The sequence below is a fragment of the Silurus aristotelis genome (genome assembly GCF_946808225.1).
Source record: "Silurus aristotelis genome assembly, chromosome: 18".
Lineage (NCBI taxonomy): Eukaryota > Metazoa > Chordata > Actinopteri > Siluriformes > Siluridae > Silurus > Silurus aristotelis.
Genome location: NC_139591.1, coordinates 9,924,333 through 9,939,969, shown reverse-complemented (window position 1 = coordinate 9,939,969; position 15,637 = coordinate 9,924,333). Strand labels below are relative to the sequence as shown.

At 36.7% G+C, this 15,637-nt stretch overlaps 1 long non-coding RNA gene across 1 annotated transcript; it reads right to left on the bottom strand.

Moving 5' to 3' along the window:
- Positions 1 to 14,180: 14,180 nt before the first annotated feature.
- Positions 14,181 to 15,637, bottom strand: LOC310741432. The gene is made up of 2 exons (XR_014537952.1): positions 14,946 to 15,637; positions 14,181 to 14,883 (listed from the first exon to the last, which is right to left on the bottom strand). It is a non-coding gene; the product is annotated as an uncharacterized lncRNA (long non-coding RNA).

Here is a 15,637-nt window from a genome sequence, read left to right as displayed (position 1 = left end):
AGGCTCAAATAACAGACATTTCTGGAAAGCTCATTGCAGGCCATGATAACCAGCCTCTATATATCTGAAGCCTAAATTAGACTTGATGCAAACAGTCAATGCGCTCTTCGAAGTGGTATCAACCCCGAAGTCAGCATGCACTGGCTGCAACATTCCTCACTGTCTTCTGCAAGCAATTCCATTCCATCTCTTAATTCTGAACACATTCTTACAGGATTCAATAATCAGAATAATTCACTTTCTCCCTGAATACCTCTACTGTCCCAAATGAATAAGGAAGAATTGATTCGGCACCCTTGACTAAGCAGGTAATCTAAATAACCAACTGAAAAAGAAATGATAACATCTATATTCATTTCTTATTAATTTATAGAAAAATCAACCTGATCTTGTTGCTCAAATTCAGACTTGTTTTTTATCTCATACCCTTTTTCTTATATATATATATATATATATATATATATATATATATATATATATATATATATATATATATATATATATATATATATATATATATATATTAAGCACTTCAGCTTACTCTCTGATCAAAATTACCTATCACAGTTGGGCTCTCTGCGTGCCAGTGTGTGTGTGTGTGTGTGTGTGTGTGTGTGTGTGTGTGTGTGTGTGTGTGTGTGTGTGTGTGTGTGTGTGTGTATATTAATGGCACCTTGAGTTTTATGTACAGGGGCGCATCTGCTTCAGTGCATTTTCATCAGAGTCAGATAAAAAGGATCAGCTTTTGCCATCACAGGTGGGAGCTCATATATTTTTGCTTTTTCACACTGCATTGTTAAAGGTGGATATGCAAACATTCACCCCCCTACACACACACTTACACATTAACTCATAAAAATACACATACACTCCTTCATGCAGTTTAATAGCTTTTTCTGCCACATTTCAGTGCTAAAGTAGCTAATAACTCCTTTATTGCAATGATGTGGGTTTTTTCGTGTGGTCCTAATAATATTAGTGTGGCTACACTATAATATTCTACTGAACCATAAAAACATCTTGTGAATAACCCTAGGCCATTTTAAAATCACTTACATTGTATAATACATGAAATATTTGTGATTCGATCCTTTCATAATTTAATTTACCTGAGCAGCCTGGCCAGTGTCAAAACATTGATTAACATTGAATATTCAGACACGGGGGAAAGCCACCGTCCAAGGTGGAATTCTGTCATTTTAAAAGACCCTTTATATACTTGTTTCAAATATGCAAATGTTCAAATATAAAATACAGCTCTGAGGTTCAGTCCTGATTTCTGCTTACTGATTGCTTGAAGTTTCACATTCATTCACATTTTGTGGTGAAGAGGATTTGGTTTGGGTTTCCTGATTTTCCCACCTCCCAGTATCATGCCTCTAAGGTACTGGCAATGTTAACTTTGCCTAAAGGTGTGAATAAGTGTGTGAATGCAATGGACAGCTGCCCTATTTAGGGGGGTATTATTGCCTTGTGCCAAGTGTGCCCAAAATAGGCTCTGAAAATGGGTCATGAGCCTGTGACTAAACCCCAAATACCACAGACAGTGATGCATCCTCACATCAAACACAACCAATAACCTGCTGGAGGCACAAGGCTTTTCTTACAAAAGAGGTCTGCTTGGAGAGAGATAATGAACCCAGTTGCTTCACTCACTGCATAGGTGGGGGGTGGTATGATGGCACAGAGGCACAGGAGGCTCAGTGTGAGACTGGAATCTATCAACCAGCAGGAAATGAGGGTGGTTTATCTAGCCATCAAACACTTCTTGCTGTTATAGGACATCAGAACATGCTGGTCTGTTATGGCAATCCTGAAGATCTGATATAAACCACCAGGATGGCAGGAGGTCAGTCAGTGCTTCTGCTACACCAGAAAACTTCTCTATTAGCTTAATTTGGTTGACACAAGAATGAGAGAATGCACTGTATATAGGTAGGAATCTGTAGTATGTTATTTATTATATACAGTATCTTACAAAAGTGAGAACATACAGAGGTTTTCCAAGATGGGTTCCACTCGTAACAGGCCTCGCAAGTGCCGATCAAAGAAGTCCTTGTGGTGTGCGTCAGGTGCAGAAGTTGGCTTCCGAAAAAAGACACGAGTGCTGCCAGCATTGCTTTAAATTTTGCAGAAGCAGAAAGTCTGATTGTCAGTACTCACACGCTTCACCAAGTTGGTTTGCATGTCCTTTGTCCCAGAAGGAAGCCGCTTCAGAAGCTGGCTCACAAGAAGGCCCGCTAACTGTTTGCTGAAGACAACCAGTCCAAGAGCATGATTTACTGAAAACGTCTGATGAGACTAAGATAAATTTGTTTGGCTCATATTCACTGGTCTGGAAGTGGAGAACAAACCCTTTCTTGGGCTGAGACAAGCTTGCTTGCTTCGGGGTTGTCAACCTCTCCTCATGACGTCTAGCTTTTCTTCAAAATTTATTTTTAAGTATGTCCGAGACCAAATCAATTTCTTTTCCTCTGTAGGCATAAAAAAGTCTAACTCAGATGTATTAATGTGTGCAGATCGTTACACACATGTTTTGCCAGTCGAACTTGGCTGTAACAGTTTCCCTCTGGCCAACCAATCAGAGAACGGAAAAATTATGATGCTATTCTAGGCCAGCTAGCTGCCCTGTGAGGCGAAAATAAAATCTGAATGGTTAAAGAAACAGACCCGTTACCAATATTCTCTTTGGTCAAAATGCCAGCAGTATTGACTTTGCAGGCCCTGGGCAGATTGGATTGACATAGCAGCACATAGAGGCTGAAATCTGATTGGACAAAAAAATCTAATATCCACATCCACGTACTGGAAGCATTGAAGCTAAGAAAAATGCTACAAAATAAAGAGAATCAACTGTTGGGTATAAATGAATAAAATTACATGAAACAAATATTAGAATTTAGGTTGAAAATGTAGGTCAGTGCTTCTGATAGTGTTTAGGCCAGCAAAGCCCTGACCGCCTGCCACTGCCTGAAGCCTATTAATCACCTGTGGGGCATCCTCAAACAGTCTAGTGAATTGCATGCCCAGGAGGATTATGACAGTGATAGATAACAATGGTGCTCACTGAAAATATTGACACTTTGAGCACAGTTTTGACATGTTCACTTAGGGTGTACTCACTTTTGTTGCCATTTATTTAGACAATAATTACTGTATGTTGAGCTATTTTAGAGGACAGTAAATCTGTAATACTATACAAGCTACACATTGACTACTTACTATAGTATTGTCCCTTGAGAATATATAATAAAATGGTTGCTGAAACGTGAGGGGTGTACTTACTTTTTTGAGATACTCTATGTTATATATGTTTGTTTGTTTTTTTTTATGTTGTGGACTCAATTTAATATTAATCCAGTACACTGCCCATTTCCTAATGTAGTGGACTTTCCATAGGCCAGACATGAAGAATATAAGAGATTGTCACATTCAGGAAATTTTTAGTAGTTGCCAGATATTACTGATGCTCCTGTTAATGTTGGCAGATTAGATATTGTTCAAGACCAAAGTTTGCTGAAAGAGTTTAGTTTAAAAGAGTGGAAAGTAAACAGGATTGCCCAGTTGCACTGTCAGTCACTTAGCCTTTTTTGTGAAAATAAATACAATTTTTTATTTTATTTATAGACAAAGAAGAAAAAAACACCCACTAATGTCCCCATTTTAAGTTAATATACAAACTGTAAAGCATTAGCGCACTTAATATAAAAATGAAGTCATGGACAATATGAGGCTGGCTGTATTCCTTCATATTGAAAGACCTGTTTTTGATACACTGCTTTAATAAATCTCAGATGGATTGGCAGGCAACTTAAGAAGATAAAGCTTCCTCTACCAAGTACAAGTATCAGAGGCACAATAATGAACATGGCCTGAAATATTCTTCCTCTGAAGCCATTCCTTGGTTGACATGATATGTGCTTTGGGTTGCTATCATGTTAGATGGTTAAGTGTTTTTTGAAAGTGTGTATCATTGTTTCCTTCTATATTGACTAGAGTCCAAGTTCCAGCTTGTGTGAAGCAGCCCTATAGCAAGATGCTCCCATCAGCATACTTTACTGTTAGTATGGGGTTTGATCTATCTATCTATCTATCTATCTATCTATCTATCTATCTATCTATCTATCTATCTATCTATCTATCTATCTATCTATCTATCTATCTATCTATCTATCTATCTATCTATCTATCTATCTATCTTGTCTGTCTGTTTGTTTGTTTGTTTTAGTTTATCAAAACATTATATTGGCCTCATCAGAAACTAAGACATTTTGTCTAATGGTTTGGATTTTCTTTTTTTACCAGACAGGGTGTCTATTTAGTCACCATAAAGACATAAGGAATATAAAAGAATGACTGATACTTGCCAGATATCCCTGAAACTTTTTTACTGTTGTACTGTTTATGTTCCCTAAATTGTGTATATAATTTAATACTGTGTATATAATTAAATAAAACCCAATCAGGGAATACTGGAAATACAGTATATTCAGGTATATACCCTCGATCAACTCAATAAAGGGGAAAGAGAACAAATCATGAAAACAATATTGCTTGTCATAATAATCTTTGAAAAACTTTTAATTTTTTATTTTTAAACAGATGAATTACTTGGCAAAGAAAAATCCACATATAGTATAATCACCTAAAACACAGATTCTCCCCAAAATTGACACTTTCTTATGTTAGCAGGTACACAAAGACACAGAGGCTTTACTTGCCATATCATAAAAGCCTCCACTGGCACACAGGCTTTTCAATGATTCAACAAAGAGAGCCACATAAAGGTCTTAACTGCTTCCTATTGTCTGATAAGATGAAAGCTCTTTTATTCCCTTCTCCTTTTCTTTTGTCCACTAGTCAAGTGGAGCACTTACAGCACAGTATCTGGTTGGTACTCCCTGATTACCAGCATATAGGCCGAACATAGTGAGTGCCACAGTTTGGTGCAGAAAATTTATTTTATTCATATAGCTGCTTTTTTGGATGTGTGGATTCAGACACAAATATATAATGCAAATAAATGTCTTCATGCAATTATATCACAGTTTCAGGGTCCCCGTGTTTGCTCCTTAGATTGGGTCTCTGATTTTCTGTCCTATGTTAGGATCCTCTGTGTTCTTGAGTGTTCTCCAGACTCCCAAAAATGCCAGGAGGTGGACTTGTGCCTCTAAATTGGACGTGAGTATGTTTATGGTGCTTTGTGATGCAATGTCATTACAACCAGCATGCATTGTCACATCACACCCAGTGTTTCTGGTATAGACATCAGATGCATCACGACCCTGACCTGTATAAAGTGGTTACTGTAGGTGAATGAATGGATGAATTAAGGTTGTATAGGCTTTAGGTTATAACAAAGCTTTCTGTTAGTCTTATCCTGAGACTTCAAGGTATTTAAATATAATACCACAACAATGCAAAAAACACCCTGTAATAAATTATGCTATACCTCAAATCCATATTATACTCCTCCAGAAAACTCACCAGAACACATTTTATTTTAAAATTGGTAAATTAGTTTTAGTTTGATATAGTAGATGTAAATATGTATTAAAATATACCACCTTAAGTTTTTCATTAATAAGCTGTGTTTGCATGTGTGTATTTATGTGTTTGTGTCTGGGGGTGTGTGTGGCCTCTAGAAGGACATTACATGCCACAGGCAGCGTAGGATTCTTCTGTTCTGTTAAAGCAAAGGGAAGCAGGACAGTGAGTCACAGGACAGCAGTAGAGACAAAGCAGCCAGTATCTAAACACTGCACTGTCTGTGTTCCAATTTGGTATTACAGTGCAAAAGTGAGCTGTGCATATAAACATTTATTTTTATAATTAAAAGAAAAAAGACAGTGTGAATCAACCACATGCTTAATGTGTGATAAACCCTATAACCTGAAGGTTGATTGATGGCTTGCAGTTTACATTTACAGCATTTGTCAGATCTCTTTATCCAGAACAATGCACATACGTAGTATTTGTCTTCTATTTCTGAAATTGTGCAGGACTTGTGTGTGTATCACTTCTGAGAAACAATATTCGCTCAAGCCTTCATGTTTATCCGTGACTCCATTGCAAATCTCACAGCACTCTTACTGTTTCACTCTTAACTCCCCTCTGTTAGTATTTTACACCTTTAACCCACTCTTAACAAAAATAAAAATGCATGCACAAGTGTGATTACCAACGTGAAAAGGAACTGAACAAAAACAAGACCAGAACATTCTGTATGCGTGTGGTCATTTCTAAAAACATGCTTTATGTTGATGAATCACATGAACATGAATAACTGCCTGATACAATAAGCTGTGTTTTATTAACTGTACCATTTGTGATGATCTAACATGAGGCAAAAATAGGAAGAGGGATGAGCAGAGAGAAGGTAGCCACGGCAACTATATGATTCTATCTCTCCCCTCATGCTCCTGTAGATAAGAATAATGAAAGAGAAAGAGAAACTGAGCTTTAAATTAATTTTACTTAACTTCTTTGTTTGAGATGAATTTTATAATAAAACAGGCAGGAATATGAATGTAAAAAGAGAAAATGAAGACAGATCAGACATTTCAAGCCAAACACACACACACACACACACACACACACACACACACTCACTCACTCACTCACAGACGCACAGATTTAGATGCTGACACACATGCACACATAGGTTTAAATAGTTTACAATCATGTTTTCAATGTGTCTGCTGATATAGAGATGTACAGTGCGTAGTTGTTTCCTGGGATAAATAATATGTGTACTTGTAAGTTTGGCAAGGCAGGTTGTGTGATATCTATCCTTTCTGGTCACCTGAGTTCCTGTGATCGAGGTTGTTTCTGATGCCATAGACATGCTTTCTCAACCTGTGTTACTAAGAGTGTTTTCACCAGATTTTTCTAAATGAAGCAGCCCTAGTTTCTCTTTTGTGTTTTATGTTTTCCACATTAAGCTTTGTTGTTCTGATCTGGGCAGCCAACTTAAGGTCAAGCTGCTGTTTTCATCCAATGAACTGTTTTTGTCAACGAAAATGATTTTTCGTCTAGTGGGCTGAGCTGTTTTTGTCTATTGAGATGTTTTTGTTTTGATTAGTTTGGACACTTGTCTTTTAAATTTTATTTATTTGTAGACTTTTGTAGTAGTTTTTATTTTTATCGCCCGCACAATTCTGTAAATAGCCAGTACTATACAATGCAGTCAAAATTATTTATTTTATTTTTTGTTTAACTGGGTTGTGTATACATACATTTTTTTGTAATTTTTTTAGGCTGAGCGTTCCAAGGTGGGGGCTAGTAACCTGGGCATTTTGAGTTCAAAGCATCATTGCTTGAGCACCTCTTCCTAGATTTTGCTGTGCACATGTATGTTTAAGAGCACAAAGTAAAGGTAAAGTAGGCTTTGTTCTTGTGAATGCATATCACAGTGAAATTCTTTCTTCGTATATTGCAGCGACATTGGGATGCTATGATCAGAGAGCAGGGTCTTTCTTTCTTTCTTTCTTTCTTTCTTTCTTTCTTTCTTTCTTTCTTTCTTTCTTTCTTTCTTTCTTTCTTTCTTTCTTTCTTTCTTTCTTTAACTAATTATGTGCAAGGTTCTGTGTTCATAATCAAGTGACTTGTTAGCATTTTTATTTTGTTTTATCTTGTTCATTCTAAGTTAAATAAAAACTTTCCTTTTTTAGTAAATCACTTCTCTGACATTTGTGCCAACAAACATGCGTTCTTTCTTTTGGTGGTTTCTTGGGTAATATTCCCAGGGTGACATAGCCCTGCATAACATCTAGCTAAATAGAACAACAATAAATACCCCAGCATACCACACTTACAAGGTTACTATCTCTGACTTTCACAGGTAAAATGGCAGAACAGATCAGTCCTGCTGTCATGACCAAGAAATTGTCAAGATGAAGTTGTTAGGAGAACAAAAGTGTGAAAATCATTATATTGTTGAACAGATTTTTGCACAACCAAGTGCGCAAGAAATATGGACAATTGCCAGATAAGTGTTTCAGATACAACATTTTAGATACAACAAATAAAAGAAACACAGCTTGTCCATATATGGGTCAAAATTATTATCAGCACTTCGCAGATATGGTCTGCTTCTGGAGGGTGACTAGAAGGAAGTCGCATCGGAGAAAGGACCTGGTAGAAAATCTTTGGTCTCATAAAACTAAAGTTGAGACACTTGGTCTAAAGTCAAAGCATAATGTTTGTAGTACCGAGAGCACCCAAGTAGTACCATTCCTGTGATTAGGCATAGTGGTGGCAGCCTTATGTTCTAAAGTTACTTTTTTGTAAAGAAGTATCTAAAAGATGTGAATTTGGTGAATTTTAAGACGTGAGAGAATTTAGTTTTTACAGAACAATAAGCAAAACACAAAAAAATTACTTGAAAATAGGAAACTGTCATGTGATCTACTATAGCTGTGTTTGGGGAAAAGCATAGAAAAAATAAACCAGAATTGTGTGATAGTGAAATGTTAACAACCAAAAACTTAAAGATGTAGGCATACTTTACTTCAAACCCACTGATACAGATTGGGGAGTGTCTGCTATTAGTTACATTTCTGGACATTCTCAACGAGTGCTTTGGCTTTCATGGAGGTTGAGGGTGAGGTTTTTGGTGAAACACCATGCTGCCAGGCTTTGGATCTCCTCCCTGTAGGTGGAATTATTGTTGCTGATGTGACCTACCACTGTGGTATCATCTGCAAACTTAATGAAGATGGTTTAGTTATGCAGAGGCACCACAGTCACTGGTTGTCCACGGGTCAGAGGATAAGACTCGGCACACAATTCTGCTGGACAACAGCATTCAGGTTGTTGGTAGAGGATGTGATTGCACAAACTTGGAGACTAAGGTGTGTTGGTTAGAAAGTCCAAGTCTGGGTGCAAATACCCAGTTTACTGAGTTTATTGATTTCTGATCATTCTGTATGTGGTGCTGTTATCTGGGTGGGTGAAAGCCAAAAAAAGAGCAGTTGAAATTGCATCATTTGTCAACCTGTTCGGGCATTTGGCAGAGTGAAAGTGCTTCTCAGTGCTAAGTTTAAATGACTGTTTAGTTTAATGCCCATTTTCAGGTTGGCTTCAGCTGCGCTATGGGCCTCTGCCTCACCTGATTTACAGGCAGTATCTCTTTTAGCAGAATTCAGACCTCAGAGTTAATTCATGGTTTCTAATTTGGAAAGTTTCTCACGCTTGATGGTAGTAACATTGTCTATACACGTTATTATGATAGTTTTTTCAGAAACCGCACTGGTGATTGGTCCTCGTTCATGAAAAATCAATCAATTGTAACTGGATAAACTGCTGCTATATTTAGTATCCTGTCTGTGTTAGCATAAGCTGCAACACGATTGCATCTGCTTTGCCTGCTACCTAACAACTACACTATATGGACAAATGTATTGGGACACCTTAGCCACCTTTGGGAATTTTTTAGCCATATATGGCTTCCCCAAACTGGTACCACAAAGTTGGAGGCACACAATTGCATAACAATGCCCCCAGCTCCATGAAGATATGGTTTTTATGGTTTGGACTGGAAATTGATAGAGCTCTGACCTCAACCCTTTTGAATTTGGAACACTGACTACACCCCATGCCTCCTCACCCTACATTAGTAGCTGACTTTAGTAACACCCTTACAGCTGAATGAGCACAAATATATACAAGCACAATTTAGTGAAACATCTTTCTAGAAGAGTGGAGGATATTATAACAGAAAATGGGGATTAAATGTTGCGATGTTCAAAAAGCACATGCAAATTCTGTGGTCAGGTTTCAACAAGATTTTGTCTGTATAGTGTAATTCAGTGTTCGAGAAAAGGGTCCTGAATTATAAAGGACTTGTGTGTACTCTTTTGAACACTGATTAAACATCCACTGTCATGTTTTTGCAGCATGAAGGATAAACACGAGTCAGTCAGCATGATGTTATATTACAGTTTCCTCCCTGATGAGTCCCAGCATTTGGCAGCTGTTGCTTTGTTCCTGTGGTGATCATTTCCTGTGGTGATCAGTCTGTAAGTTTTGGGGTGCTAACAGAGAACTTTGAGCTACAGTGTGCTTTGATGTGAGAACCTACTCCAAAATCAGTGTCACTTTATATCATGCCTCCACAGAGGCACAGCAGGGAGCAAAGCTAGTTCACTGCTCCAGGGTGCCCTATTGATCCTGAGCTCAGGTTAAAATCTGTGAAGAGTTTTGTGTGTTCTGTGGATTCTCTGATTTCTTTCTTTTCTTTCAAAAACATGCTCACAGATTAGACTAGCTATGCTATATTGATCATAGGTGTGGCCAATATTTCCAAAATGGGCTCTGGGGATACAACCGAAATCCACACCAGGGAAAAAAGTTGCTGAAGATGACGAAACACTGCCTATGCTAAACTCTTGACTTGTATCTGCATGTTTTCTTTTTTTTTTGCATTGCACTGCTGCTACATTAATGGCTAAATAAAGAACTAAACGAATATGCAGGACCTCAAAGTGTTAGAGCTTAATATATTTGGATGAAACAGCAAACACATAATTGTTTTGATTTAATGTTTATATTATATAGTAGATATATAAACTAGATTCATGTAAATGTGTGTAAATTTATACAAAACCTCAAATGACCTCTTGATGGTGTGAGTGCAAATAGGTGTGTGTGTGCTAACTGATGGAGGTCATTTTTTGTACATTTAAAAGGACTGGGCATTTTATAACTCCTATTTTACATTGTTATTATTTGATTACAGTGCTACTTGATCAATATGAATATGATCATTGGAAGTGATTACAGAAATTATTAAACATTTCTTTAAACATTTCTTCAAACATATATTTGAAAAAAAAAAACAACAACAACACATTTTCTTTATTATAAACTCTAAATTCTATGGTCATGGTGCACTGTTTGAGCTCATCTAATGCAATCCAACTCAAAATATATCAAACACTAAGGATGGTCACACATTGCTTTCTCCATTACCACACACACATGCTGAGGGTTTGAATGGGTTTGAGGCTCCTAATGTTCCAGCTTCTCATATGAGGAGAGAAAAGGCATTAGAAGATAGAAGACACCTCTGTGAAAATTTGATGCCTTTGGATGTCCTCTACAACATTTGGCTCTGCTTGGTGGTATGTATTGCCCTGGGGTTGGATTAAGCAGTTGTTCTGCTGAAGGGTTTTCGGTTTTGCAAACACAGAATGCGTTTAAAATTCTGCTTTACCCAATAAACCACAATCACCTGCAGACACGCAGCTAGTGAGATGTGCTGTTTTCCTGGAAAAAACAAAACCTACAAGAAACTTGAAGAACGGGTCAGATTTATGTTTCATGCTTCAACACTGCCCTCTCGTGGTCAAAGGCAGGGTATACAATTTCAGATAATTGGTATACATACAAGACACCATGTTAGACACCATGTTCCTGCTAATGAGTTTAGGAAAGATTGTGTGCGATCATTTTTTTTGTTTGTTTTTGTATGTATTTAATTAAGTTTTTAATATGCTACATCCAATTTGTCTGCCATACCTGACTAATGATAAACTTATATATAATAATAATATATAATAATATTATCTATCTACAGCCATATCGTCTAAATAGCTTGCAACAAAAGTGAGTACACCCTTAGTGATAACAGCTGTATGTTGTTTAATCATGCAAAGTCGTATGTCCTATTCATCATGTTCATCCATGTTCAGCTTGACAGGACCATACAAATTTCTGTAATTTGAATTATAGCAGTTAAAATTTGATGCTTTGAGTTCAATTCTCTCATAATGACCACTGGATGTTCAACACAGCACCTCACGAACTCTGAGGAGCTCTGAGGATCTGAGAATTAGATTTGTTGCTCTCTACAAAGATGGCCGAGGCTAAAAAAAGATCGGTAACACTCTGAAACTGAGTTACAGTGCAATGGCCAGGGTCATAGAGGTTTTCCAAGATAGGTTCAATTCGGAACAGGCCTCGCCAAGCGTCAATCAAAGAAATTGTGTCCTTGTGCTGTGCGTCAGGTGAAAAACAGACATGAGTGCTGTCAGCGTTGCTTGCAGAACTGGAAGGTTCGTGTGTCAGTGCTCAGACCATATGTGCACACTGCAACAAGTCGGTTTGCATGGCCGTCATCCCAGAAGGAAGCTTCTTCTGAAGCTGGCTCGCAAATGGTTTGCTGAAGACAACCTGTCCAAGAGCATGAATTATTGGAACCCTGTCCTGTGGTCTAATGAGACTAAAATAAATTGTTTGGATCAGAAAGTGTTCAGCATGTGTGGTGTAGCCCTGGTGAGGAGAATTATATGTCAGTAGTAGTATTTTGTAATCAATGCTAGATTTAATTGGGAGGAGGTATAAACTGATTACAATTTTTCTCAGTTGCTTTGGAGCATTTCTCAGCTCAGAAATAAAATTCTAAAAACTCCTTGTTCAACAATTAGTCAATTGTGCACATCATAAAAACATTTATCGTTGCTTTGATGAAATTGCGAATGCTTTAATTTTTATTTAATCGATACTGTACAAGTGTCTGCTGTTTCTTACATTATCAGTGGTTTATGTCATGTTGATCAAAATATATTATACTTGTTTTACCTCAATAGTCTCAACCCCCAAAACAACTCAGCATTAGTTCATTGCATAAGTCATTGAATGCAAAATGGTCAAACCAGTTGTCATCATCTGTCATCCTAAAATCTCTTTTTTTTTTTGTACATGTGACTTGATGAATTGTGCAGATGAATCTTGAATGTAACTAATGAAGGACAGTGTGTGACATCAGATCAACCAATAATCAACTAGTTCTCTAAAACAGGTCAAAGGTGAATCTTGTGAACCTTCAATTGGAGAGTTTATTCAGACAGAGCAAAACAAAAAATTATAATTCTGAAAATGGATGAACAACTAAGAAACAAACAAACACTTGTATAGTACAGTAAAAGTGTGAATCAATATAAATCCAATATGCAATCAAATAAATGAATTTGTGCTGCTGAAATTCATAGATGATGTACAGAAGGAAGTAAAACTTTTGTGCATTTTGTCACTGTGATCCAAACCATAGTTTATATAAAGAAATCCTGAAACTGTGCACCATCATACTGACAACATGACTAAACATTTTGATGATTTTGTTTGTGAACTATGACAAAGTGACTTTTTATTCTGATAGGAATGACATGTTCATTGACACAAATACTTAATTTTGAGAGATAAACTAAGGATTTTGAGAAAAGTACAAGCTTTTGCAAGAAATACAATGTTTTGTGCTGTTTGTACAAATTGTTTTGAGTATGCACTTACTGGTTTGCAAATATTAAGGATGATTTGAGTAATGGAAGCTGAAAAAGCAGCTGAGAAAAACTGTAATTGGCGAGTATATATAAAAAGAGCAAAACAGATTTACAATTGTTGAAAATGGATGAACAACACGGAAACGAACATGGTCGAGAGCCAAGAATAAGAATAAGGATGCATGCAGGAAGGGTAAGGAGGCAAAAAAAGACTTGCTCTTGTAGACAGCTCTATGGTCTTCCTGCTGGGTTATACTAATTGAACATTTTTATTTGTTTAAACAATCAATCTATCAAGGCATTCCTCAGCAACAAGAAACACCTGTCAGTTAAATGTTCTCTGTGGTGCCTCATGGACCATGGATCGTATTCAGGAAAAAATGCTGGCTTGTGTCCAGTGTTCTTGATATAGGCTTTTGCTCCACCATGTGGACAACATGGTTACTGCAGATCAATTAATAAATGAACTATCAGGCATGATCACTGTGTAAAATGTCTCAGGTTAGGTCTGATCAAATTTTTGTCAATTGCTATATTACGATTACAAAATATTTATATATAATTTTTGGTAAAATGATGCTTAGTGATTAACTAAGGTTTAGATTTATGCAGAGATTTATCATTGATTAGAAATGCAGACATATAGTGTACAATAAAAGTGAAAAATAAATTAATGCAACCATGAAAGCATCCATGTTTATAAGTTACTATAAAAAAGTATGATTCAAATAGTGAGCAAAATATTTGTGGTGACCCTTTTATTTATTACCAGGCCTTTTTCGATGGGTCTAATATATAATTTTTATGTTTATAAGTAACCAAGTAATAAGACATGGTTCTATTGATTAAATAATAAAATGTTTCACACAAAGTATAAAAACACAATAACCATGACAAAAGAGTGTTCAGAGGTTTTCATTTTACTCGTTACAAATAGATGGTAAGACACATACTGACACATATACCATGCAGAAAAGAGAAAGATAGTGTAAATATCACTGTAAGGTCACAGCTACTCATCTTGGACCATTTAAACATCTTTAGAAAGCATTTTTTCCTGTCTTTATAAAGCATGTGCATATTATCTCTTGCTGTGCTGCTTTGAAAAATGATAACTCTCTGAATAGACAAAATACCAGCATCCTGCTGTTAGCTGCCTGCTGGGAGAGAATTTAAACATTATTTAGCTTTGGAGGTCACATGTATTCACATTTAGTCTTTGGGAAAGAAGAAACCTTTTGTGAGCAATGCATTTGTTTCCTGATCATCATAATGGGATGAGCGCATTTTTTATTTCATATTTGTATTATTGGAAGCAGCACAGACAAAAAATAACATTATTTATATGATTTAGACAGACACACAATTGTGCATTAGATTTGGTTCAAGTTGAGATGCATGTGAACCACAAAAGGAAAGCATAATGTTAACTTTCTGGTCGTTTTTAAATGGCCCAGGTCAGCTTGGCACAGTACATAGTCTTTCAACTGGCTGTATGCAGCCTCTAAGTTAGTATTTATGACACCTTTCTTCTTTCTGCAGCTTTGGGAACTATTTGGAGCCTGAAACCAGTGACATACACTGCCATGTAGTTCACGTCCTTCACACGCGCACACATGCACACATGCACGCACGCACACACACACACACACACACACACACACACACACACACACACACACACACACACACACACACACACACACAGAGACACACACACAGACACACACACACACACACACACACCGCTAGAAAGGCCGCCAACAGCATGTAGGTATTGCATTATTCTCAACATATCAATATGACATGAAAAAAAACTATAAGCAAAGGAAGCAGGTAAATCTGCCTATTAGCATCACTTATGTACAAAATATACTGTAAAATAGGTTTATGTACACTTCTTCACATACACATGCAAATATATACAATGCCACAATTGGTTCTAGCTATACAGTATTTAAAAATAAATACAGACATGCTTCTCAGAAGCAGTGAAATGGATTAATGTCCTAGACATTGTATAGCATTTGAGCAAAATGATGAGTAATAATAATAATAATAATAATAATAGCAATAATAAGAACAATAATACTTAATGTCTTATGTGGATAAATGTCCATGAGCTGAAACTGGGATTATGTATGCACACAAATCTGCAGTTAAATCCAGCTCTAGGAATCTCAGTTGTCTTTTTTAGAGCTGTATTGAAAATCTGTCCCAATCAACATGTTCTCTTCCCATTATTTGAGTATTTAAAGTGGCTCTCTGGGGTTAAAGTAATCACAGAATACTAGTATATTAGTATAATTAAGTCTGAAATAGTTATACTATTTACATTATGATATACTGGTACA